General features: G+C 43.8%; 14 non-coding genes across 14 annotated transcripts; all 14 read right to left on the reverse strand.

Annotated features, from left to right (window-relative positions):
* Positions 1-2,013: 2,013 nt before the first annotated feature.
* Positions 2,014-2,085, reverse strand: TRNAC-GCA (transfer RNA cysteine (anticodon GCA)). The gene has a single exon. It is a non-coding gene; the product is annotated as a tRNA-Cys (tRNA).
* A 440-nt stretch (positions 2,086-2,525) lies between these two features.
* Positions 2,526-2,597, reverse strand: TRNAC-GCA (transfer RNA cysteine (anticodon GCA)). The gene has a single exon. It is a non-coding gene; the product is annotated as a tRNA-Cys (tRNA).
* Positions 2,598-5,097: 2,500 nt separating this feature from the next.
* On the reverse strand, positions 5,098-5,169 carry TRNAC-GCA (transfer RNA cysteine (anticodon GCA)). The gene has a single exon. It is a non-coding gene; the product is annotated as a tRNA-Cys (tRNA).
* Positions 5,170-7,025: 1,856 nt separating this feature from the next.
* On the reverse strand, positions 7,026-7,097 carry TRNAC-GCA (transfer RNA cysteine (anticodon GCA)). The gene has a single exon. It is a non-coding gene; the product is annotated as a tRNA-Cys (tRNA).
* Positions 7,098-8,569: 1,472 nt separating this feature from the next.
* On the reverse strand, positions 8,570-8,641 carry TRNAC-GCA (transfer RNA cysteine (anticodon GCA)). Its single transcript has one exon. It is a non-coding gene; the product is annotated as a tRNA-Cys (tRNA).
* A 2,214-nt stretch (positions 8,642-10,855) lies between these two features.
* On the reverse strand, positions 10,856-10,927 carry TRNAC-GCA (transfer RNA cysteine (anticodon GCA)). Its single transcript has one exon. It is a non-coding gene; the product is annotated as a tRNA-Cys (tRNA).
* Positions 10,928-12,781: 1,854 nt separating this feature from the next.
* On the reverse strand, positions 12,782-12,853 carry TRNAC-GCA (transfer RNA cysteine (anticodon GCA)). Its single transcript has one exon. It is a non-coding gene; the product is annotated as a tRNA-Cys (tRNA).
* A 2,215-nt stretch (positions 12,854-15,068) lies between these two features.
* On the reverse strand, positions 15,069-15,140 carry TRNAC-GCA (transfer RNA cysteine (anticodon GCA)). The gene has a single exon. It is a non-coding gene; the product is annotated as a tRNA-Cys (tRNA).
* A 1,082-nt stretch (positions 15,141-16,222) lies between these two features.
* On the reverse strand, positions 16,223-16,294 carry TRNAC-GCA (transfer RNA cysteine (anticodon GCA)). Its single transcript has one exon. It is a non-coding gene; the product is annotated as a tRNA-Cys (tRNA).
* Positions 16,295-16,482: 188 nt separating this feature from the next.
* On the reverse strand, positions 16,483-16,554 carry TRNAC-GCA (transfer RNA cysteine (anticodon GCA)). The gene has a single exon. It is a non-coding gene; the product is annotated as a tRNA-Cys (tRNA).
* A 1,344-nt stretch (positions 16,555-17,898) lies between these two features.
* TRNAC-GCA (transfer RNA cysteine (anticodon GCA)) lies at positions 17,899-17,970 on the reverse strand. Its single transcript has one exon. It is a non-coding gene; the product is annotated as a tRNA-Cys (tRNA).
* Positions 17,971-18,158: 188 nt separating this feature from the next.
* On the reverse strand, positions 18,159-18,230 carry TRNAC-GCA (transfer RNA cysteine (anticodon GCA)). The gene has a single exon. It is a non-coding gene; the product is annotated as a tRNA-Cys (tRNA).
* Positions 18,231-19,574: 1,344 nt separating this feature from the next.
* On the reverse strand, positions 19,575-19,646 carry TRNAC-GCA (transfer RNA cysteine (anticodon GCA)). The gene has a single exon. It is a non-coding gene; the product is annotated as a tRNA-Cys (tRNA).
* Positions 19,647-20,990: 1,344 nt separating this feature from the next.
* On the reverse strand, positions 20,991-21,062 carry TRNAC-GCA (transfer RNA cysteine (anticodon GCA)). The gene has a single exon. It is a non-coding gene; the product is annotated as a tRNA-Cys (tRNA).
* Positions 21,063-22,198: the final 1,136 nt, after the last annotated feature.

Here is a 22,198-nt window from a genome sequence, read left to right on the forward strand (position 1 = left end):
CCTCCACTGAGCTATTCCCCCTTGTTCATAACCGTAATCTCTAATTAAATAAAATAAAGGCAATGATCCGTGCTGTTACAGGGGGAACTCGGGTTTGAACGAAGGACCTCTCGATCTGCAGTCGAATGCTCTACCACTGAGGTATTCCCTCTTGTCCATTATGACTAATTAACTAAAATAAACGAAATGATTAGTGCTGTTACAAGGGAACTCAGTTTGAACCAAGGACCTCTCGATCTGCAGTGGAATGCTCCTCCACTGAGCTATTCCCTTTTGTTCATAACCGTAATCTCTAATTAAATAAAATAAAGGCAATGATCAGTGCTGTTACAGCGGGAACTCAGGTTTGAACCACAGATCTCTCGATCTGCAGTCGAATGCTCTACCACTGAGCTATTCCTCCTTGTTCATAACCGTAATGTCTAATTAACTAAAATAAAGGCAATGATCCGTGCTGTAACAGGGGGAACTCGGGTTTGAACCGAGTACCTCTCGATCTGCAGTCGAATGCTCTACCACTGAGGTATTCCCTCTTGTCCAATATGACTAATTAACTAAAATAAACGAAATGATCAGTGCTGTTACAGGGGGAACTCGGGTTTGGACCAAGTACCTCTCGATCTGCAGTGGAATGCTCCTCCACTGAGCTATTCCCCCTTGTTCATATCCGTCATGTCTAATTAAATAAAATAAAGGCAAGGATCCGTGCAGTTTCAGGGGGAACTCGGGTTTGAACCAAGGACCTCTCGATCTGCAGACAAATGCTCTACCACTGAGCTATTCCCCTTGTTCATGACTGTAATGTCTAATTAACTAAAATAATAACCACGATCCGTGCTGTTACAAAGGGAACTCTGGTTTGAACCAAGGACCTCTTGATCTGCAGTCGAATGCTCTTCCACTGAGCTTTTCCCCCTTGTTCATTATCGTAATATCTAATTAACTAAAATAAACGCAATGATTCGTGCAGTTACAGGGGGAACTTGGGTTTGAACCAAAGAGCTCTCGATCTGCAGTCCAATGCTCTACCACTGAGCTATTCCTCCTTGTTCAAAACCGTATTGTCTAATTAACTAAAATAAAGGCAATGACCCGTGCTGTTACAGGGGGAACTCGGGTTTGTATCAAGGACCTCTCGATCTGCAGTCGAATGCTCTACCACTGAGCAATTCCTCCTTGTTCATAACCGTAATGTCTAATTAACTAAAATAAAGGCAATGATCCGTGCTTTTACAGGGGGAACTCGGGCTTGAACCAAGGACCTCTCGCTCTGCAGTTGAATGCTCTACCACTGAGCTATTCCCCCTTGTTCATAATCGTAATGTCTAATTACGTAAAATAAAGGCAATGACCCGTGCTGTTACAGAAGGAACTCGGGTTTGAACCAAAGAGCTCTCGATCTGCAGACGAATGCTCTACCACTGAGCTATTCCCCTTGTTCATGACTGTAATGTCTAATTAACTAAAATAATGGCCACGATCCGTGCTGTTACAAGGGGAACTCTGGTTTGAACCAAGGACCTCTCGATCTGCAGTCGAATGCTCTTCCACTGAGCTTTTCCCCCTTATTCATTATCGTAATATCTAATTAACTAAAATAAACGCAATGATCCGTGCTGTTACAGGGGGAACTCGGGTTTGAACCAAAGAGCTCTCGATCTGCAGTCGAATGCTCTACCACTGTGCTATTCCTCCTTCTTCATAACCGTATTGTCTAATTAACTAAAATAAAGGCAGTGATCCGAGCTTTTACAGGGGGAACTCGGATTTGAATCAAGGACCTCTCGATCTGCAGTCGAATGCTCTACCACTTAGCTATTCCCCCTTGTTCATAACCGTAATGTCTAATTACGTAAAATAATGGCAATGACCCGTGCTGTTACAGAAGGAACTCGGGTTTGAACCAAAGAGCTCTCGATCTGCAGTCGAATGCTCTACCACTGAGCTATTCCTCCTTGTCCATAACCGTAATGTCTAATTAACTAAAATCAAGGCAATGATCCGTGCTTTTACAGGGGGAACTCGGGCTTGAACCAAGGACCTCTCGATCTGCAGTCGAATGCTCTACCACTGAGCTATTCCCCCTTGTTCATAACCGTAACGTCTAATTATGTAAAATAAAGGCAATGCTCCGTGCTGTTACAGGGGGAAATCGGGTTTGGACCAAGTACCTCTCGATCTGCAGTCGAATGCTCTACCACTGAGCTATTCCCCTTGTTCATAACCGTAATGTCTAATTAAATAAAATGAAGGCAATGATCCGTGCTGTAACAGGGGGAACTCGGGTTTGAACCAAGGACCTCTCGATCTGCAATCGAATGCTCTACCACTGAGGTATTCCCTCTTGTCCATTATGACTAATTAACTAAAATAAACGAAATGATCAGTGCTGTTACAGGGGGAACTCGGGTTTGGACCAAGTACCTCTCGATCTGCAGTGGAATGCTCCTCCACTGAGCTATTCCCCTTGTTCATAACCGTAATCTCTAATTAAATAAAATAAAGGCAATGATCAGTGCTGTTACAGGGGGAACTCGGGTTTGAACCAAGGACCTCTCGATCTGCAGTCGAATGCTCTACCACTGAGCTATTCCCCTTGTTCATAACTGTAATGTCTAATTAAATAAAATAAAGGCAATGATCCGTGCTGTAACAGGGGGAACTCGGGTTTGAACCAAGGGCCTCTCGATCTGCAATCGAATGCTCTACCACTGAGGTATTCCCTCTTGTCCATTATGACTAATTAACTAAAATAAACGAAATGATCAGTGCTGTTACAGGGGGAACTCGGGTTTGGACCAAGTACCTCTCGATCTGCAGTGGAATGCTCCTCCACTGAGCTATTCCCCTTTGTTCATATCCGTAATGTCTAATTAAATAAAATAAAGGCAAGGATCCGTGCAGTTACAGGGGGAACTCGGGTTTGAAGCAAGCACTTCTCGATCTGCAGACGAATGCTCTACCACTGAGCTATTCCCCTTGTTCATGACTGTAATGTCTAATTAACTAAAATAATGGCCACGATCCGTGCTGTTACAAGGGGAACTCTGGTTTGAACCAAGGACCTCTCGATCTGCAGTCGAATGCTCTACCACTTAGCTATTCCCCCTTGTTTGTAACCGTAATGTCTAATTACGTAAAATAAAGGCAATGACCCGTGCTGTTACAAGGGGAACTCTGGTTTGAACCAAGGACTTCTCGATCTGCAGTCGAATGCTCTTCCACTGAGCTTTTCCCCCTTATTCATTATCGTAATATCTAATTAACTAAAATAAACGCAATGATCCGTGCTGTTACAGGGGAACTCGGGTTTGAACCAAAGAACTCTCGATCTGCAGTCGAATGCTCTACCACTGAGCTATTCCTCCTTGTTCATAACCGTATTGTCTAATTAACTAAAATAAAGGCAATGATCCGTGCTTTTACAGGGGCAACTCGGATTTGAATCAAGGACCTCTCGATCTGCAGTCGAATGCTCTACCACTTAGCTATTCCCCCTTGATCATAACCGTAATATCTAATTAACTAAAATAAACGCAACGATCCATGCTATTACAGGGGGAACTTCGGTTTGAACCAAGGACCTCTCGATCTGCAGTCGAATGCTCTACCACTGAGCTATTCCCCCTTGTTCATTATCGTAATATCTAATTAACTAAAATAAACGCAATGATCCGTGCTGTTACAGGGGGAACTCGGGTTTGAACCAAGGACCTCTCGATCTGCAGTCGAATGCTCTACCACTGAGGTATACCCTCTTGTCCATTTTGACTAATTAACTAAAATAAACGAAATGATTAGTGCTGTTACAAGGGAACTCAGTTTGAACCAAGGACCTCTCGATCTGCAGTGGAATGCTCCTCCACTGAGCTATTCCCCTTGTTCATAACCGTAATCTCTAATTAAATAAAATAAAGGCAATGACCCGTGCTGTTACAGGGGGAACTCGGGTTTGAATCAAGTACCTCTCGATCTGCAGTCGAATGCTCTACCACTGAGCAATTCCTCCTTGTTCATAACCGTAATGTCTAATTAACTAAAATAAACGAAATGATTAGTGCTGTTACAAGGGAACTCAGTTTGAACCAAGGACCTCTCGATCTGCAGTGGAATGCTCCTCCACTGAGCTATTCCCCCTTGCTCATAACCGTAATCTCTAATTAAATAAAATAAAGGCAATGATCAGTGCTGTTACAGGGGGAACTCGGGTTTGAACCACAGATCTCTCGATCTGCAGTGGAATGCTCTACCACTGAGCTATTCCTCCTTGTTCATAACCGTAATGTCTAATTAACTAAAATAAAGGCAATGATCCGTGCTGTAACAGGGGGAACTCGGGTTTGAACCGAGGACCTCTCGATCTTCAGTCGAATGCTCTACCACTGAGGTATTCCCTCTTGTCCATTATGACTAATTAACTAAAATAAACGAAATGATCAGTGCTTTTACAGGGGGAACTCGGGTTTGGACCAAGTACCTCTCGATCTGCAGTGGAATGCTCCTCCACTGAGCTATTCCCCCTTGTTCATATCCGTCATGTCTAATTAAATAAAATAAAGGCAAGGATCCGTGCAGTTACAGGGGGAACTCGGGTTTGAACCAAGGACCTCTCGATCTGCAGACGAATGCTCTACCACTGAGCTATTTCCCTTGTTCATGACTGTAATGTCTAATTAACTAAAATAATGGCCACGATCCGTGCTGTTACAAAGGGAACTCTGGTTTGAACCAAGGACCTCTTGATCTCCAGTCGAATGCTCTTCCACTAAGCTTTTCCCCCTTGTTCATTATCGTAATATCTAATTAACTAAAATAAACCAATGATCCGTGCAGTTACAGGGGGAACTCGGGTTTGAACCAAAGAGCTCTCGATCTGCAGTCGAATGCTCTACCACTGAGCTATTCCTCCTTGTTCATAACCGTATTGTCTAATTAACTAAAATAAAGGCAATGACCCGTGCTGTTACAGGGGGAACTCGGGTTTGAATCAAGTACCTCTCGATCTGCAGTCGAATGCTCTACCACTGAGCAATTCCTCCTTGTTCATAACCGTAATGTCTAATTAACTAAAATAAAGGCAATGATCCGTGCTTTTACAGGGGGAACTCGGGCTTGAACCAAGGACCTCTCGATCTGCAGTCGAATGCTCTACCACTGAGCTATTCCCCCTTGTTCATAATCGTAATGTCTAATTACGTAAAATAAAGGCAATTACCCGTGCTGTTACAGAAGGAACTCGGGTTTGAACCAAAGAGCTCTCGATCTGCAGTCGAATGCTCTACCACTGAGTTATTCCTCCTTGTCCATAACCGTAATGTCTAATTAACTAAAATCAAGGCAATGATCCGTGCTTTTACAGGGGGAACTCTGGTTTGAACCAAGTACCTCTCGATCTGCAGTGGAATGCTCCTCCACTGAGCTCTTCCCCCTTGTTCATATCCGTAATGTCTAACTAACTAAAATAAACGCAATGATCCGTGCTGTTACAGGGGGAACTCGGGTTTGAACCAAAGAGCTCTCGATCTGCAGTCGAATGCTCTACCACTGCGCTATTCCCCCTTGTTCATAACCGTAATGTCTAATTATGTAAAATAAAGGCAATGCTCCGAGCTGTTACAGTATGAACTCGGGTTTGAACGAAGGACCTCTCGATCTGCAGTCGAATGCTCTACCACTGAGGTATTCCCTCTTGTCCATTATGACTAATTAACTAAAATAAACGAAATGATTAGTGCTGTTACAAGGGAACTCAGTTTGAACCAAGGACCTCTCGATCTGCAGGGGAATGCTCCTCCACTGAGCTATTCCCCCTTGTTCATAACCGTAATCTCTAATTAAATAAAATAAAGGCAATGATCCGTGCTGTTACAGGGGGAACTCGGGTTTGAACGAAGGACCTCTCGATCTGCAGTCGAATGCTCTACCACTGAGGTATTCCCTCTTGTCCATTATGACTAATTAACTAAAATAAACGCAATGATCCGTGCTGTTACAGGGGGAACTCGGGTTTGAACCAAAGAGCTCTCGATCTGCAGTCGAATGCTCTACCACTGTGCTATTCCTCCTTGTTCATAACCGTATTGTCTAATTAACTAAAATAAAGGCAGTGATCCGAGCTTTTACAGGGGGAACTCGGATTTGAATCAAGGACCTCTCGATCTGCAGTCGAATGCTCTACCACTTAGCTATTCCCCCTTGTTCATAACCGTAATGTCTAATTACGTAAAATAATGGCAATGACCCGTGCTGTTACAGAAGGAACTCGGGTTTGAACCAAAGAGCTCTCGATCTGCAGTCGAATGCTCTACCACTGAGCTATTCCTCCTTGTCCATAACCGTAATGTCTAATTAACTAAAATCAAGGCAATGATCCGTGCTTTTACATGGGGAACTCGGGCTTGAACCAAGGACCTCTCGATCTGCAGTCGAATGCTCTACCACTGAGCTATTCCCCCTTGTTCATAACCGTAACGTCTAATTATGTAAAATAAAGGCAATGCTCCGTGCTGTTACAGGGGGAAATCGGGTTTGGACCAAGTACCTCTCGATCTGCAGTCGAATGCTCTACCACTGAGCTATTCCCCTTGTTCATAACCGTAATGTCTAATTAAATAAAATGAAGGCAATGATCCGTGCTGTAACAGGGGGAACTCGGGTTTGAACCAAGGACCTCTCGATCTGCAATCGAATGCTCTACCACTGAGGTATTCCCTCTTGTCCATTATGACTAATTAACTAAAATAAACGAAATGATCAGTGCTGTTACAGGGGGAACTCGGGTTTGGACCAAGCACCTCTCGATCTGCAGTGGAATGCTCCTCCACTGAGCTATTCCCCTTGTTCATAACCGTAATCTCTAATTAAATAAAATAAAGGCAATGATCAGTGCTGTTACAGGGGGAACTCGGGTTTGAACCACAGATCTCTCGATCTGCAGTGGAATGCTCTACCACTGAGCTATTCCTCCTAGTTCATAACCGTAATGTCTAATTAACTAAAATAAAGGCAATGATCCGTGCTGTAACAGGGGGAACTCGGGTTTGAACCAAGGACCTCTCGATCTGCAGTCGAATGCTCTACCACTGAGCTATTCCCCTTGTTCATAACTGTAATGTCTAATTAAATAAAATAAAGGCAATGATCCGTGCTGTAACAGGGGGAACTCGGGTTTGAACCAAGGGCCTCTCGATCTGCAATCGAATGCTCTACCACTGAGGTATTCCCTCTTGTCCATTATGACTAATTAACTAAAATAAACGAAATGATCAGTGCTGTTACAGGGGGAACTCGGGTTTGGACCAAGTACCTCTCGATCTGCAGTGGAATGCTCCTCCACTGAGCTATTCCCCTTTGTTCATATCCGTAATGTCTAATTAAATAAAATAAAGGCAAGGATCCGTGCAGTTACAGGGGGAACTCGGGTTTGAAGCAAGCACTTCTCGATCTGCAGACGAATGCTCTACCACTGAGCTATTCCCCTTGTTCATGACTGTAATGTCTAATTAACTAAAATAATGGCCACGATCCGTGCTGTTACAAGGGGAACTCGGGTTTGAACCAAAGAACTCTCGATCTGCAGTCGAATGCTCTACCACTGAGCTATTCCTCCTTGTTCATAACCGTATTGTCTAATTAACTAAAATAAAGGCAATGATCCGTGCTTTTACAGGGGCAACTCGGATTTGAATCAAGGACCTCTCGATCTGCAGTCGAATGCTCTACCACTTAGCTATTCCCCCTTGTTCATAACCGTAATGTCTAATTACGTAAAATAATGGCAATGACCCGTGCTGTTACAGAAGGAACTCGGGTTTGAACCAAAGAGCTCTCGATCTGCAGTCGAATGCTCTACCACTGAGCTATTCCTCCTTGTCCATAACCGTAATGTCTAATTAACTAAAATCAAGGCAATGATCCGTGCTTTTACATGGGGAACTCGGGCTTGAACCAAGGACCTCTCGATCTGCAGTCGAATGCTCTACCACTGAGCTATTCCCCCTTGTTCATAACCGTAACGTCTAATTATGTAAAATAAAGGCAATGCTCCGTGCTGTTACAGGGGGAAATCGGGTTTGGACCAAGTACCTCTCGATCTGCAGTCGAATGCTCTACCACTGAGCTATTCCCCTTGTTCATAACCGTAATGTCTAATTAAATAAAATGAAGGCAATGATCCGTGCTGTAACAGGGGGAACTCGGGTTTGAACCAAGGACCTCTCGATCTGCAATCGAATGCTCTACCACTGAGGTATTCCCTCTTGTCCATTATGACTAATTAACTAAAATAAACGAAATGATCAGTGCTGTTACAGGGGGAACTCGGGTTTGGACCAAGCACCTCTCGATCTGCAGTGGAATGCTCCTCCACTGAGCTATTCCCCTTGTTCATAACCGTAATCTCTAATTAAATAAAATAAAGGCAATGATCAGTGCTGTTACAGGGGGAACTCGGGTTTGAACCACAGATCTCTCGATCTGCAGTGGAATGCTCTACCACTGAGCTATTCCTCCTAGTTCATAACCGTAATGTCTAATTAACTAAAATAAAGGCAATGATCCGTGCTGTAACAGGGGGAACTCGGGTTTGAACCAAGGACCTCTCGATCTGCAGTCGAATGCTCTACCACTGAGCTATTCCCCTTGTTCATAACTGTAATGTCTAATTAAATAAAATAAAGGCAATGATCCGTGCTGTAACAGGGGGAACTCGGGTTTGAACCAAGGGCCTCTCGATCTGCAATCGAATGCTCTACCACTGAGGTATTCCCTCTTGTCCATTATGACTAATTAACTAAAATAAACGAAATGATCAGTGCTGTTACAGGGGGAACTCGGGTTTGGACCAAGTACCTCTCGATCTGCAGTGGAATGCTCCTCCACTGAGCTATTCCCCTTTGTTCATATCCGTAATGTCTAATTAAATAAAATAAAGGCAAGGATCCGTGCAGTTACAGGGGGAACTCGGGTTTGAAGCAAGCACTTCTCGATCTGCAGACGAATGCTCTACCACTGAGCTATTCCCCTTGTTCATGACTGTAATGTCTAATTAACTAAAATAATGGCCACGATCCGTGCTGTTACAAGGGGAACTCGGGTTTGAACCAAAGAACTCTCGATCTGCAGTCGAATGCTCTACCACTGAGCTATTCCTCCTTGTTCATAACCGTATTGTCTAATTAACTAAAATAAAGGCAATGATCCGTGCTTTTACAGGGGCAACTCGGATTTGAATCAAGGACCTCTCGATCTGCAGTCGAATGCTCTACCACTTAGCTATTCCCCCTTGATCATAACCGTAATATCTAATTAACTAAAATAAACGCAACGATCCATGCTATTACAGGGGGAACTTCGGTTTGAACCAAGGACCTCTCGATCTGCAGTCGAATGCTCTACCACTGAGCTATTCCCCCTTGTTCATTATCGTAATATCTAATTAACTAAAATAAACGCAATGATCCGTGCTGTTACAGGGGGAACTCGGGTTTGAACCAAGGACCTCTCGATCTGCAGTCGAATGCTCTACCACTGAGGTATACCCTCTTGTCCATTTTGACTAATTAACTAAAATAAACGAAATGATTAGTGCTGTTACAAGGGAACTCAGTTTGAACCAAGGACCTCTCGATCTGCAGTGGAATGCTCCTCCACTGAGCTATTCCCCTTGTTCATAACCGTAATCTCTAATTAAATACAGGGGGAACACGGGTTTGAATCAAGTACCTCTCGATCTGCAGTCGAATGCTCTACCACTGAGCAATTCCTCCTTGTTCATAACCGTAATGTCTAATTAACTAAAATAAACGAAATGATTAGTGCTGTTACAAGGGAACTCAGTTTGAACCAAGGACCTCTCGATCTGCAGTGGAATGCTCCTCCACTGAGCTATTCCCCCTTGCTCATAACCGTAATCTCTAATTAAATAAAATAAAGGCAATGATCAGTGCTGTTACAGGGGGAACTCGGGTTTGAACCACAGATCTCTCGATCTGCAGTCGAATGCTCTACCACTGAGCTATTCCCCCTTGTTCATAACCGTAATGTCTAATTAACTAAAATAAAGGCAATGATCCGTGCTGTAACAGGGGGAACTCGGGTTTGAACCGAGGACCTCTCGATCTTCAGTCGAATGCTCTACCACTGAGGTATTCCCTCTTGTCCATTATGACTAATTAACTAAAATAAACGAAATGATCAGTGCTTTTACAGGGGGAACTCGGGTTTGGACCAAGTACCTCTCGATCTGCAGTGGAATGCTCCTCCACTGAGCTATTCCCCCTTGTTCATATCCGTCATGTCTAATTAAATAAAATAAAGGCAAGGATCCGTGCAGTTACAGGGGGAACTCGGGTTTGAACCAAGGACCTCTCGATCTGCAGACGAATGCTCTACCACTGAGCTATTTCCCTTGTTCATGACTGTAATGTCTAATTAACTAAAATAATGGCCACGATCCGTGCTGTTACAAAGGGAACTCTGGTTTGAACCAAGGACCTCTTGATCTCCAGTCGAATGCTCTTCCACTGAGCTTTTCCCCCTTGTTCATTATCGTAATATCTAATTAACTAAAATAAACCAATGATCCGTGCAGTTACAGGGGGAACTCGGGTTTGAACCAAAGAGCTCTCGATCTGCAGTCGAATGCTCTACCACTGAGCTATTCCTCCTTGTTCATAACCGTATTGTCTAATTAACTAAAATAAAGGCAATGACCCGTGCTGTTACAGGGGGAACTCGGGTTTGAATCAAGTACCTCTCGATCTGCAGTCGAATGCTCTACCACTGAGCAATTCCTCCTTGTTCATAACCGTAATGTCTAATTAACTAAAATAAAGGCAATGATCCGTGCTTTTACAGGGGGAACTCGGGCTTGAACCAAGGACCTCTCGATCTGCAGTCGAATGCTCTACCACTGAGCTATTCCCCCTTGTTCATAATCGTAATGTCTAATTACGTAAAATAAAGGCAATTACCCGTGCTGTTACAGAAGGAACTCGGGTTTGAACCAAAGAGCTCTCGATCTGCAGTCGAATGCTCTACCACTGAGTTATTCCTCCTTGTCCATAACCGTAATGTCTAATTAACTAAAATCAAGGCAATGATCCGTGCTTTTACAGGGGGAACTCTGGTTTGAACCAAGTACCTCTCGATCTGCAGTGGAATGCTCCTCCACTGAGCTCTTCCCCCTTGTTCATATCCGTAATGTCTAACTAACTAAAATAAACGCAATGATCCGTGCTGTTACAGGGGGAACTCGGGTTTGAACCAAAGAGCTCTCGATCTGCAGTCGAATGCTCTACCACTGCGCTATTCCCCCTTGTTCATAACCGTAATGTCTAATTATGTAAAATAAAGGCAATGCTCCGAGCTGTTACAGTATGAACTCGGGTTTGAACGAAGGACCTCTCGATCTGCAGTCGAATGCTCTACCACTGAGGTATTCCCTCTTGTCCATTATGACTAATTAACTAAAATAAACGAAATGATTAGTGCTGTTACAAGGGAACTCAGTTTGAACCAAGGACCTCTCGATCTGCAGGGGAATGCTCCTCCACTGAGCTATTCCCCCTTGTTCATAACCGTAATCTCTAATTAAATAAAATAAAGGCAATGATCCGTGCTGTTACAGGGGGAACTCGGGTTTGAACGAAGGACCTCTCGATCTGCAGTCGAATGCTCTACCACTGAGGTATTCCCTCTTGTCCATTATGACTAATTAACTAAAATAAACGAAATGATTAGTGCTGTTACAAGGGAACTCAGTTTGAACCAAGGACCTCTCGATCTGCAGTGGAATGCTCCTCCACTGAGCTTTTCCCCCTTATTCATTATCGTAATATCTAATTAACTAAAATAAACGCAATGATCCGTGCTGTTACAGGGGGAACTCGGGTTTGAACCAAAGAGCTCTCGATCTGCAGTCGAATGCTCTACCACTGTGCTATTCCTCCTTGTTCATAACCGTAATGTCTAATTACGTAAAATAATGGCAATGACCCGTGCTGTTACAGAAGGAACTCGGGTTTGAACCAAAGAGCTCTCGATCTGCAGTCGAATGCTCTACCACTGAGCTATTCCTCCTTGTCCATAACCGTAATGTCTAATTAACTAAAATCAAGGCAATGATCCGTGCTTTTACATGGGGAACTCGGGCTTGAACCAAGGACCTCTCGATCTGCAGTCGAATGCTCTACCACTGAGCTATTCCCCCTTGTTCATAACCGTAACGTCTAATTATGTAAAATAAAGGCAATGCTCCGTGCTGTTACAGGGGGAAATCGGGTTTGGACCAAGTACCTCTCGATCTGCAGTCGAATGCTCTACCACTGAGCTATTCCCCTTGTTCATAACCGTAATGTCTAATTAAATAAAATGAAGGCAATGATCCGTGCTGTAACAGGGGGAACTCGGGTTTGAACCAAGGACCTCTCGATCTGCAATCGAATGCTCTACCACTGAGGTATTCCCTCTTGTCCATTATGACTAATTAACTAAAATAAACGAAATGATCAGTGCTGTTACAGGGGGAACTCGGGTTTGGACCAAGCACCTCTCGATCTGCAGTGGAATGCTCCTCCACTGAGCTATTCCCCTTGTTCATAACCGTAATCTCTAATTAAATAAAATAAAGGCAATGATCAGTGCTGTTACAGGGGGAACTCGGGTTTGAACCACAGATCTCTCGATCTGCAGTGGAATGCTCTACCACTGAGCTATTCCTCCTAGTTCATAACCGTAATGTCTAATTAACTAAAATAAAGGCAATGATCCGTGCTGTAACAGGGGGAACTCGGGTTTGAACCAAGGACCTCTCGATCTGCAGTCGAATGCTCTACCACTGAGCTATTCCCCTTGTTCATAACTGTAATGTCTAATTAAATAAAATAAAGGCAATGATCCGTGCTGTAACAGGGGGAACTCGGGTTTGAACCAAGGGCCTCTCGATCTGCAATCGAATGCTCTACCACTGAGGTATTCCCTCTTGTCCATTATGACTAATTAACTAAAATAAACGAAATGATCAGTGCTGTTACAGGGGGAACTCGGGTTTGGACCAAGTACCTCTCGATCTGCAGTGGAATGCTCCTCCACTGAGCTATTCCCCTTTGTTCATATCCGTAATGTCTAATTAAATAAAATAAAGGCAAGGATCCGTGCAGTTACAGGGGGAACTCGGGTTTGAAGCAAGCACTTCTCGATCTGCAGACGAATGCTCTACCACTGAGCTATTCCCCTTGTTCATGACTGTAATGTCTAATTAACTAAAATAATGGCCACGATCCGTGCTGTTACAAGGGGAAATCGGGTTTGAACCAAAGAACTCTCGATCTGCAGTCGAATGCTCTACCACTGAGCTATTCCTCCTTGTTCATAACCGTATTGTCTAATTAACTAAAATAAAGGCAATGATCCGTGCTTTTACAGGGGCAACTCGGATTTGAATCAAGGACCTCTCGATCTGCAGTCGAATGCTCTACCACTTAGCTATTCCCCCTTGATCATAACCGTAATATCTAATTAACTAAAATAAACGCAACGATCCATGCTATTACAGGGGGAACTTCGGTTTGAACCAAGGACCTCTCGATCTGCAGTCGAATGCTCTACCACTGAGCTATTCCCCCTTGTTCATTATCGTAATATCTAATTAACTAAAATAAACGCAATGATCCGTGCTGTTACAGGGGGAACTCGGGTTTGAACCAAGGACCTCTCGATCTGCAGTCGAATGCTCTACCACTGAGGTATACCCTCTTGTCCATTTTGACTAATTAACTAAAATAAACGAAATGATTAGTGCTGTTACAAGGGAACTCAGTTTGAACCAAGGACCTCTCGATCTGCAGTGGAATGCTCCTCCACTGAGCTATTCCCCTTGTTCATAACCGTAATCTCTAATTAAATACAGGGGGAACACGGGTTTGAATCAAGTACCTCTCGATCTGCAGTCGAATGCTCTACCACTGAGCAATTCCTCCTTGTTCATAACCGTAATGTCTAATTAACTAAAATAAACGAAATGATTAGTGCTGTTACAAGGGAACTCAGTTTGAACCAAGGACCTCTCGATCTGCAGTGGAATGCTCCTCCACTGAGCTATTCCCCCTTGCTCATAACCGTAATCTCTAATTAAATAAAATAAAGGCAATGATCAGTGCTGTTACAGGGGGAACTCGGGTTTGAACCACAGATCTCTCGATCTGCAGTCGAATGCTCTACCACTGAGCTATTCCTCCTTGTTCATAACCGTAATGTCTAATTAACTAAAATAAAGGCAATGATCCGTGCTGTAACAGGGGGAACTCGGGTTTGAACCGAGGACCTCTCGATCTTCAGTCGAATGCTCTACCACTGAGGTATTCCCTCTTGTCCATTATGACTAATTAACTAAAATAAACGAAATGATCAGTGCTTTTACAGGGGGAACTCGGGTTTGGACCAAGTACCTCTCGATCTGCAGTGGAATGCTCCTCCACTGAGCTATTCCCCCTTGTTCATATCCGTCATGTCTAATTAAATAAAATAAAGGCAAGGATCCGTGCAGTTACAGGGGGAACTCGGGTTTGAACCAAGGACCTCTCGATCTGCAGACGAATGCTCTACCACTGAGCTATTTCCCTTGTTCATGACTGTAATGTCTAAATAACTAAAATAATGGCCACGATCCGTGCTGTTACAAAGGGAACTCTGGTTTGAACCAAGGACCTCTTGATCTCCAGTCGAATGCTCTTCCACTGAGCTTTTCCCCCTTGTTCATTATCGTAATATCTAATTAACTAAAATAAACGCAATGATCCGTGCAGTTACAGGGGGAACTCGGGTTTGAACCAAAGAGCTCTCGATCTGCAGTCGAATGCTCTACCACTGAGCTATTCCTCCTTGTTCATAACCGTATTGTCTAATTAACTAAAATAAAGGCAATGACCCGTGCTGTTACAGGGGGAACTCGGGTTTGAATCAAGTACCTCTCGATCTGCAGTCGAATGCTCTACCACTGAGCAATTCCTCCTTGTTCCTAACCGTAATGTCTAATTAACTAAAATAAAGGCAATGATCCGTGCTTTTACAGGGGGAACTCGGGCTTGAACCAAGGACCTCTCGATCTGCAGTCGAATGCTCTACCACTGAGCTATTCCCCCTGGTTCATAATCGTAATGTCTAATTACGTAAAATAAAGGCAATGACCCGTGCTGTTACAGAAGGAACTCGGGTTTGAACCAAAGAGCTCTCGATCTGCAGTCGAATGCTCTACCACTGAGTTATTCCTCCTTGTCCATAACCGTAATGTCTAATTAACTAAAATCAAGGCAATGATCCGTGCTTTTACAGGGGGAACTCTGGTTTGAACCAAGTACCTCTCGATCTGCAGTGGAATGCTCCTCCACTGAGCTCTTCCCCCTTGTTCATATCCGTAATGTCTAACTAACTAAAATAAACGCAATGATCCGTGCTGTTACAGGGGGAACTCGGGTTTGAACGAAGGACCTCTCGATCTGCAGTCGAATGCTCTACCACTGAGGTATTCCCTCTTGTCCATTATGACTAATTAACTAAAATAAACGAAATGATTAGTGCTATTACAAGGGAACTCGGTTTGAACCAAGGACCTCTCGATCTGCAGTGGAATGCTCCTCCACTGAGCTATTCCCCCTTGTTCATAACCGTAATCTCTAATTAAATAAAATAAAGGCAATGATCAGTGCTGTTACAGGGGGAACTCGGGTTTGAACCACAGATCTCTCGATCTGCAGTCGAATGCTCTACCACTGAGCTATTCCTCCTTGTTCATAACCGTAATGTCTAATTAACTAAAATAAAGGCAATGATCCGTGCTGTAACAGGGGGAACTCGGGTTTGAACCGAGTACCTCTCGATCTGCAGTCGAATGCTCTACCACTGAGGTATTCCCTCTTGTCCATTATGACTAATTAACTAAAATAAACGAAATGATTAGTGCTGTTACAAGGGAACTCAGTTTGAACCAAGGACCTCTCGATCTGCAGTCGAATGCTCTACCACTGAGCTATTCCTCCTTGTTCATAACCGTAATGTCTAATTAACTAAAATAAAGGCAATGATCCGTGCTGTAACAGGGGGATTTCGGGTTTGGACCAAGTACCTCTCGATCTGCAGTGGAATGCTCCTCCACTGAGCTATTCCCCCTTGTTCATATCCGTCATGTCTAATTAAATAAAATAAAGGCAAGGATCCGTGCAGTTACAGGGGGAACTCGGGCTTGAACCAAGGACCTCTCGATCTGCAGTCGAATGCTCTACCACTGAGCTATTCCCCCTTGTTCATAACCGTAATGTCAATTTACGTAAAATATCGGCAATGACCCGTGCTGTTACAGAAGGAACTCGGGTTTGAACCAAAGAGCTCTCGATCTGCAGTCGAATGCTCTACCACTGAGCTATTCCTCCTTGTCCATAACCGTAATGTCTAATTAACTAAAATCAAGGCAATGATCCTTGCTTTTACAGGGGGAACTCGGGCTTGAACCAAGGACCTCTCGATCTGCAGTCGAATGCTCTACCACTGAGCTATTCCCCCTTGTTCATAACCGTAATATCTAATTAACTAAAATAAACGCAATGATCCGTGCTGTTACAGGGGGAACTCGGGTTTGAACGAAGGACCTCTCGATCTGCAGTCGAATGCTCTACCACTGAGGTATTCCCTCTTGTCCATTATGACTAATTAACTAAAATAAACGAAATGATTAGTGCTGTTACAAGGGAACTCAGTTTGAACCAAGGACCTCTCGATCTGCAGTGGAATGCTCCTCCACTGAGCTATTCCCCCTTGTTCATAACCGTAATCTCTAATTAAATAAAATAAAGGCAATGATCAGTGCTGTTACAGCGGGAACTCAGGTTTGAACCACAGATCTCTCGATCTGCAGTCGAATGCTCTACCACTGAGCTATTCCTCCTTGTTCATAACCGTAATGTCTAATTAACTAAAATAAAGGCAATGATCCGTGCTGTAACAGGGGGAACTCGGGTTTGAACCGAGTACCTCTCGATCTGCAGTCGAATGCTCTACCACTGAGGTATTCCCCCTTGTCCATTATGACTAATTAACTAAAATAAACGAAATGATCAGTGCTGTTACAGGGGGAACTCGGGTTTGGACCAAGTACCTCTCGATCTGCAGTGGAATGCTCCTCCACTGAGCTATTCCCCCATGTTCATATCCGTCATGTCTAATTAAATAAAATAAAGGCAAGGATCCGTGCAGTTACAGGGGGAACTCGGGTTTGAACCAAGGACCTCTCGATCTGCAGACAAATGCTCTACCACTGAGCTATTCCCCTTGTTCATGACTGTAATGTCTAATTAACTAAAATAATGGCCACAATCCGTGCTGTTACAAAGGGAACTCTGGTTTGAACCAAGGACCTCTTGATCTGCAGTCGAATGCTCTTCCACTGAGCTTTTCCCCCTTGTTCATTATCGTAATATCTAATTAACTAAAATAAACGCAATGATCCGTGCAGTTACAGGGGGAACTCGGGTTTGAACCAAAGAGCTCTCGATCTGCAGTCGAATGCTCTACCACTGAGCTATTCCTCCTTGTTCAAAACCGTATTGTCTAATTAACTAAAATAAAGGCAATGACCCGTGCTGTTACAGGGGGAACTCGGGTTTGAATCAAGGACCTCTCGATCTGCAGTCGAATGCTCTACCACTGAGCAATTCCTCCTTTTTTCATAACCGTAATGTCTAATTAACTAAAATAAAGGCAATGATCCGTGCTTTTACAGGGGGAACTCGGGTTTGAACCAAGTACCTCTCGATCTGCAGTGGAATGCTCCTCCACTGAGCTATTCCCCCTTGTTCATATCCGTAATGTCTAACTAACTAAAATAAAGGCAAGGATCCGTGCAGTTACAGGGGGAACTCGGGCTTGAACCAAGGACCTCTCGATCTGCAGTCGAATGCTCTACCACTGAGCTATTCCCCCTTGTTCATAACCGTAATGTCAATTTACGTAAAATATCGGCAATGACCCGTGCTGTTACAGAAGGAACTCGGGTTTGAACCAAAGAGCTCTCGATCTGCAGTCGAATGCTCTACCACTGAGCTATTCCTCCTTGTCCATAACCGTAATGTCTAATTAACTAAAATCAAGGCAATGATCCTTGCTTTTACAGGGGGAACTCGGGCTTGAACCAAGGACCTCTCGATCTGCAGTCGAATGCTCTACCACTGAGCTATTCCCCCTTGTTCATAACCGTAATATCTAATTAACTAAAATAAACGCAATGATCCGTGCTGTTACAGGGGGAACTCGGGTTTGAACGAAGGACCTCTCGATCTGCAGTCGAATGCTCTACCACTGAGGTATTCCCTCTTGTCCATTATGACTAATTAACTAAAATAAACGAAATGATTAGTGCTGTTACAATTGAACTCAGTTTGAACCAAGGACCTCTCGATCTGCAGTGGAATGCTCCTCCACTGAGCTATTCCCCCTTGTTCATAACCGTAATCTCTAATTAAATAAAATAAAGGCAATGATCAGTGCTGTTACAGCGGGAACTCAGGTTTGAACCACAGATCTCTCGATCTGCAGTCGAATGCTCTACCACTGAGCTATTCCTCCTTGTTCATAACCGTAATGTCTAATTAACTAAAATAAAGGCAATGATCCGTGCTGTAACAGGGGGAACTCGGGTTTGAACCGAGTACCTCTCGATCTGCAGTCGAATGCTCTACCACTGAGGTATTCCCCCTTGTCCATTATGACTAATTAACTAAAATAAACGAAATGATCAGTGCTGTTACAGGGGGAACTCGGGTTTGGACCAAGTACCTCTCGATCTGCAGTGGAATGCTCCTCCACTGAGCTATTCCCCCATGTTCATATCCGTCATGTCTAATTAAATAAAATAAAGGCAAGGATCCGTGCAGTTACAGGGGGAACTCGGGTTTGAACCAAGGACCTCTCGATCTGCAGACAAATGCTCTACCACTGAGCTATTCCCCTTGTTCATGACTGTAATGTCTAATTAACTAAAATAATGGCCACAATCCGTGCTGTTACAAAGGGAACTCTGGTTTGAACCAAGGACCTCTTGATCTGCAGTCGAATGCTCTTCCACTGAGCTTTTCCCCCTTGTTCATTATCGTAATATCTAATTAACTAAAATAAACGCAATGATCCGTGCAGTTACAGGGGGAACTCGGGTTTGAACCAAAGAGCTCTCGATCTGCAGTCGAATGCTCTACCACTGAGCTATTCCTCCTTGTTCAAAACCGTATTGTCTAATTAACTAAAATAAAGGCAATGACCCGTGCTGTTACAGGGGGAACTCGGGTTTGAATCAAGGACCTCTCGATCTGCAGTCGAATGCTCTACCACTGAGCAATTCCTCCTTTTTTCATAACCGTAATGTCTAATTAACTAAAATAAAGGCAATGATCCGTGCTTTTACAGGGGGAACTCGGGTTTGAACCAAGTACCTCTCGATCTGCAGTGGAATGCTCCTCCACTGAGCTATTCCCCCTTGTTCATATCCGTAATGTCTAACTAACTAAAATAAAGGCAATGATCCGTGCTTTTACAGGCGGAACTCGGGCTTGAACCAAGGACCTCTCGATCTGCAGTCGAATGCTCTACCACTGAGCTATTCCCCCTTGTTCATAACCGTAATGTCTATTTACGTAAAATAATGGCAATGACCCGTGCTGTTACAGAAGGAACTCGGGTGTGAACCAAAGAGCTCTCGATCTGCAGTCGAATGCTCTACCACTGAGCTATTCCCCCTTGTTCATAACCGTAATATCTAATTAACTAAAATAAACGCAATGATCCGTGCTGTTACAGGGGGAACTCGGGTTTGAACGAAGGACCTCTCGATCTGCAGTCGAATGCTCTACCACTGAGGTATTCCCTCTTGTCCATTATGACTAATTAACTAAAATAAACGAAATGATTAGTGCTGTTACAATTGAACTCAGTTTGAACCAAGGACCTCTCGATCTGCAGTGGAATGCTCCTCCACTGAGCTATTCCCCCTTGTTCATAACCGTAATCTCTAATTAAATAAAATAAATTCAATGATCAGTGCTGTTACAGCGGGAACTCAGGTTTGAACCACAGATCTCTCGATCTGCAGTCGAATGCTCTACCACTGAGCTATTCCTCCTTGTTCATAACCGTAATGTCTAATTAACTAAAATAAAGGCAATGATCCGTGCTGTAACAGGGGGAACTCGGGTTTGAACCGAGTACCTCTCGATCTGCAGTCGAATGCTCTACCACTAAGGTATTCCCCCTTGTCCATTATGACTAATTAACTAAAATAAACGAAATGATCAGTGCTGTTACAGGGGGAACTCGGGTTTGGACCAAGTACCTCTCGATCTGCAGTGGAATGCTCTACCACTGAGCTATTCCCCTTGTTCATGACTGTAATGTCTAATTAACTAAAATAATGGCCACAATCCGTGCTGTTACAAAGGGAACTCTGGTTTGAACCAAGGACCTCTTGATCTGCAGTCGAATGCTCTTCCACTGAGCTTTTCCCCCTTGTTCATTATCGTAATATCTAATTAACTAAAATAAACGCAATGATCCGTGCAGTTACAGGGGGAACTCGGGTTTGAACCAAAGAGCTCTCGATCTGCAGTCGAATGCTCTACCACTGAGCTATTCCTCCTTGTTCAAAACCGTATTGTCTAATTAACTAAAATAAAGGCAATGACCCGTGCTGTTACAGGGGGAACTCGGGTTTGAATCAAGGACCTCTCGATCTGCAGTCGAATGCTCTACCACTGAGCAATTCCTCCTTTTTTCATAACCGTAATGTCTAATTAACTAAAATAAAGGCAATGATCCGTGCTTTTACAGGGGGAACTCGGGTTTGAACCAAGTACCTCTCGATCTGCAGTGGAATGCTCCTCCACTGAGCTATTCCCCCTTGTTCATATCCGTAATGTCTAACTAACTAAAATAAAGGCAATGATCCGTGCTTTTACAGGCGGAACTCGGGCTTGAACCAAGGACCTCTCGATCTGCAGTCGAATGCTCTACCACTGAGCTATTCCCCCTTGTTCATAACCGTAATGTCTATTTACGTAAAATAATGGCAATGACCCGTGCTGTTACAGAAGGAACTCGGGTGTGAACCAAAGAGCTCTCGATCTGCAGTCGAATGCTCTACCACTGAGCTATTCCCCCTTGTTCATAACCGTAATATCTAATTAACTAAAATAAACGCAATGATCCGTGCTGTTACAGGGGGAACTCGGGTTTGAACGAAGGACCTCTCGATCTGCAGTCGAATGCTCTACCACTGAGGTATTCCCTCTTGTCCATTATGACTAATTAACTAAAATAAACGAAATGATTAGTGCTGTTACAATTGAACTCAGTTTGAACCAAGGACCTCTCGATCTGCAGTGGAATGCTCCTCCACTGAGCTATTCCCCCTTGTTCATAACCGTAATCTCTAATTAAATAAAATAAAGGCAATGATCAGTGCTGTTACAGCGGGAACTCAGGTTTGAACCACAGATCTCTCGATCTGCAGTCGAATGCTCTACCACTGAGCTATTCCTCCTTGTTCATAACCGTAATGTCTAATTAACTAAAATAAAGGCAATGATCCGTGCTGTAACAGGGGGAACTCGGGTTTGAACCGAGTACCTCTCGATCTGCAGTCGAATGCTCTACCACTGAGGTATTCCCCCTTGTCCATTATGACTAATTAACTAAAATAAACGAAATGATCAGTGCTGTTACAGGGGGAACTCGGGTTTGGACCAAGTACCTCTCGATCTGCAGTGGAATGCTCCTCCACTGAGCTATTCCCCCATGTTCATATCCGTCATGTCTAATTAAATAAAATAAAGGCAAGGATCCGTACAGTTACAGGGGGAACTCGGGTTTGAACCAAGGACCTCTCGATCTGCAGACAAATGCTCTACCACTGAGCTATTCCCCTTGTTCATGACTGTAATGTCTAATTAACTAAAATAATGGCCACAATCCGTGCTGTTACAAAGGGAACTCTGGTTTGAACCAAGGACCTCTTGATCTGCAGTCGAATGCTCTTCCACTGAGCTTTTCCCCCTTGTTCATTATCGTAATATCTAATTAACTAAAATAAACGCAATGATCCGTGCAGTTACAGGGGGAACTCGGGTTTGAACCAAAGAGCTCTCGATCTGCAGTCGAATGCTCT

The sequence above is a fragment of the Phalangium opilio genome, unplaced genomic scaffold, assembly GCF_054372755.1.
Source record: "Phalangium opilio isolate 3A_F unplaced genomic scaffold, DU_Popi_V2 ptg000201l_1, whole genome shotgun sequence".
Classification (NCBI taxonomy): Eukaryota; Metazoa; Arthropoda; class Arachnida; order Opiliones; family Phalangiidae; genus Phalangium; species Phalangium opilio.